The sequence below is a fragment of the Urocitellus parryii genome, chromosome X (genome assembly GCF_045843805.1).
Source record: "Urocitellus parryii isolate mUroPar1 chromosome X, mUroPar1.hap1, whole genome shotgun sequence".
NCBI classification, from domain to species: domain Eukaryota; kingdom Metazoa; phylum Chordata; class Mammalia; order Rodentia; family Sciuridae; genus Urocitellus; species Urocitellus parryii.
In genome coordinates, this window is record NC_135547.1 from 5,507,521 (window position 1) to 5,511,892 (window position 4,372).

Here is a 4,372-nt window from a genome sequence, read left to right on the forward strand (position 1 = left end):
GAATATTCACCCTTTAATCTCTATAGGCATCAGCACATATGCACAAATACATATACAATTCCCTACCTAACCTCTCTCATACACATTCAGCCATATACAACATCATACCCACATATATATGCATATACTCTTAATTCATGCACTGGCACAAACACTCTCACACAGATACACATAGGTTTGTATACACTCCTTCACTCATTTTGTCTTTCACAGATGTGGCTACCTATATATACACATTTACATATGCACCTATATAACCCAGTTCTCTATGTGTTGCTCATCCATTCTTTCTCACACACATAAGACCACATACAGTGTTTACACAATCATGTGGGTACATATATATGCTTCTTATTCACTCTTTCTTATGTGCATGGGTACTTATATATCACCCTCACTCATACACTCACATGTACTCACACGCACAAGTAGAGATAATCCCTCATCTGTTTTTTTTTCTCACACACTAATACCTATACACAGCACTCTACACACATATGGAGAGCTATATATGGTATCTAAGTACAATTCACATGCACACACCTGCACACACACACACACACACACACACACTTTTTATTCATTTGAATTCTTACTCAACATCAGGAATTCTCATACATTCGAAATTCAACCATGTCCTCCTAGGTATTTTGGGACTTCAAGTTGAGAAGCACAGTATCAAACAGATATTGAAAAAAGGAGTATTCTCCCTCCCTCCTCCCACTATAACATAGGACAGTGATTCTCCTGATATCCTGGGATGCTGATGGCTGAAGCTATTGGTCACATCTTTTCCAGTTTGGGTGGGCCTTAAAAACAGCCCTCTCTGTTCTCACCCTCCTCTCCCCTTCCCACCCTTTCACTTCCACTCAGAGGTTGCAGAGGGCCACAAGTTTCCCCTTCCATGCTTCAGGATGCTAGAAGAGAGCAAGTGCCTTTTCCTGTTCTTACATTTCTATTTTTAATTACAACTAACTAGGGAACAGAGTGAAACATTTTAGCAATTTAATCTTAGTGTAAAATGGTGTATTTTCACTTCATTAACTAAAAGGGAAATCAAATGGCTTATCAAAGGTTGAGCTTCACATTTGCATATGGGTCTGAGATTCATGAAGCAGGATTTGTAACAGCTATAAAAGCTTCCATGATTGTCTCTGGGGACCACTGGCTTTATCATTTTGACTGCAGCATTATAAAATGACATTTGTACATGAAGTAGGATGAATGCACTTTCTGAAGTCATCTTTGCTTTCTGGCTGTATCCCCAAAATGAGCCAAAGAGAAACATGTGAAACTTTCAATTGTGTAACCCAATCACCCCAAAAGTTAGCAACAAAACAATTATCTCACAGTTTTAGGGGTCAGAAATTTGGGTAAAACTTATCGTGGGGCCTGTAGCTCAAATGTTTTTTTATGAAGTTTCAATCATGAGTGCACTTGGAGTTGCAATCATATCAGAGTTCAACTGTGGGATGATCCACTTTCAAGTTCATTCACATAGATTACTCCAAATGGTTGTATCATGGTATGACAGCTGTCTTCACCAATTTCTTTCTGGGTTCTTGTCTCACAAAATGAAGAATAAAATCCACAGACAATAATAGAAGGGAAGAGTAAATGGAATAGAATTTATTTAAGTGAGAATAGAAGAGATCGAACTCCCATAATGTGGGATGGGACCTGACAACATGCAAATCCATTTCGGTGTGCTAGCCTAGGGGTCTATATAGTTTTGCAGGGTATGAACATTGACCAAAACCTATGTTAAACAGGCAGTGAAAAAGTAGCAAAGTTATGGTTGTGTCCTTTAGCCATTGAGTTTTAATCCTTTCTGTAACTCCCCTCTGGGTTCATTCCCATCTTTAGCTCTCAACAAAGGAGTTGAATGAAATTTTCTCACAGGTAAGCCTCATGGTCTTTACATATGAAAAAGGCTTGATGGAGCCCATTAATATTTCTATTGGTTAGTTTGGTATAGTCTTTGCATTTGAAAAAGACCTTAATTGGGACCCATTAACCTAATTACCTGACCATTATCTGTATTTATTCAATTGGATCATAAGGGTTCTGCCCACATAAGTGGATTAATCCATTTGATGGGTTTATCCACTGATAACTGAATAGATTATTGGGAGGTGGGAACTAGTTAGAGGAAGTACATCACTAGAGGTATACCCTGGAAGAGTTTATATTTTCCATGCTCCTTCTCTGCTTTCCAGCTAAGCAACTTTCCTGTGCCATGTCCTTCTGCTTTGAACCTGCTGATCATGAACTGAACCTCTGAAACCATGGACCAAAATAATTCTTTCCTGCTCTAAGTTGTTCTTGTCAGGTATCTTATTTAAAGCTGTTCAAAGCTGACAAACACAGATGGGATGACACAAGGGTCTTGACAAGAGAAAGCATTGGGGGCCATCTCGAAGGCCACTTTGGAGGTCATTTACTTCAAATTGCATGGGGGACTTAGAAGAGAAAGCATTATTGAAGGTAGAGGAGAAATATGGGCTCTTGGCCCCCTCTTTAGGCCTTCCAATTCTCTTTCTTCTTTCTGGAAAATTCTCCACACTTCTAGAAAGCTCTCACAGTGTTTATCATTCATTGATTTATGATTGGAACAAATTATTATTATTATTAATGTTGGCATCTTTGGGAACTCCTTGTAGTGCTTGTGGATGCAGCCATTAAAGCCATGAGAAAGGCTCAATGGTTCAGTATAAGAAACTGTGTAGTGTGCTCACTTTGGCAACAGTATATACTAAAATTGGAATGATACAGAGAAGATTAACATGGCCCCTGCACAAGTATAACATGCAAATTTGTGAAGTGTTCCATATTTTTTAAAAAAAAAATAGAATAAAAAGAAAAAAGAAAGCTTTGTAGTATTCTTCAAAAATGAAACAAAATCCTAGGGTTAGGGGACAGACAGATGAGGATGTAGGAACATGAAGTTAAAGGAATAATTCTATAATATGGGCCTATTGTGCTGACTCCTATATGCATTTTTTTTTGGCCAAGAAGCAATTTGCCTGCAGCTCTGCCTGGCTTAAGTGGACATGTTATATCACATTCCTCAGCAAACTACCTATTGTCTGCAGGAGAAATGCATGTCCAAAACAATGTTGATCGGAGGAACCTAAGTTACCCTGAAGAGGGGAACTTTTCTGACCCTCTCTACAGACCAGATCCTGAAACTCAGGGAGTTTGGGATAATTCCTCCTAATCATAAAATCTGTAAGAATTTATGTTTACAAAGCCAATATGAAACAGTCAGCATGGACCAAGGTAATCTAGAGTTGTCATGGCAGTGAGAACTTCAAAGTCTGATGTTAGTCAAAATTCAAGAGGTGGACATGGGCAAGACTCTCTGGAAAGTTCTCTGGGATCCCCAATAAAACTGGAGTGCAGGAGAGGCACACTGTCCTCTCTGAGAGGACCCACTCTTTCCCTTGAGAATGTCCCCTTTCCCTTTTCCTATCCCTTCAATAATAATAGTATCCCTGATACTCAAAGCAATAAGTCTGAAATCTTTCTGATTTGATCACAAGAATTGGGTTTTGGGAGGTGTGACTTCATACTGCTTCAGTTTCTTGGAAGGCCCCAGTTCTGTTAACAGTAGGAGCAGGCAGGATTGAAAACGGAGATCATGAAGGCTGTCTGAGAGCTGCTTTTGGAGTTTATAAGGAAGGAAGAAAATTAGATTGGATAAATAGTTATCAGAAAGAGTAGCTTTGGGATGGAAAGATGGAAAGTGATCCTTGAGGATATTTTGCTGAATCTTATAGGATATATTTTCCTCCTCAACCCTCCCTGTCCTCTCTCATTTTTTCAAGGTCATTTAGTGAAGTCCTGCTTTACTCTTCAAAACATTCTGAAATTGGATGTGTGATCTCTTTTGCAGATTCACTGTGCTGAGATTGGCCTCAGTGTGGTCTGCTTTTATTTTAGTTACATGTTGCTCTAGTTCATGCTATGCTTTGAGGACCCTACCATATCTTAGCCTTTGCTGTATCTCCATGGTTTGTCTCAATGTTGATATAAAGTGGGTTTCATAGAAAATGTTTCTGAGATCAAGCCATTCAGGTAAATCCAAACATGTCTATAGAATATCTATCTTGTGCCAGAAAATGTGCTAAGCCATTTAGAGGGGAAACCAAAATCTTTGTTCTTCTCCCCTAGATATATAAAACAATGGAGAGAAGAGCAAAGATATGAGCCAAAGTAACAGGAACAGAAACATAATATGGCATGTACCAGGAAGGGTTAGGAAACACGATGAGTGTTGAGCCAGAGGCAAAATGACTTGTGGCTAGGGAGTGGAGGGCACTATGACTTCCTGAAGGAAGTTGAACTGGACTTAGGGATGTCAAGACAG

At 39.1% G+C, this 4,372-nt stretch overlaps 1 non-coding gene across 1 annotated transcript; it reads left to right on the forward strand.

Annotated features, from left to right (window-relative positions):
* Window positions 1-2,736: 2,736 nt before the first annotated feature.
* Window positions 2,737-2,838, forward strand: LOC113176397 (U6 spliceosomal RNA). Its single transcript, XR_003300066.1, has one exon. It is a non-coding gene; the product is annotated as a U6 spliceosomal RNA (small nuclear RNA).
* The last annotated feature ends 1,534 nt before the right edge of the window (window positions 2,839-4,372 follow it).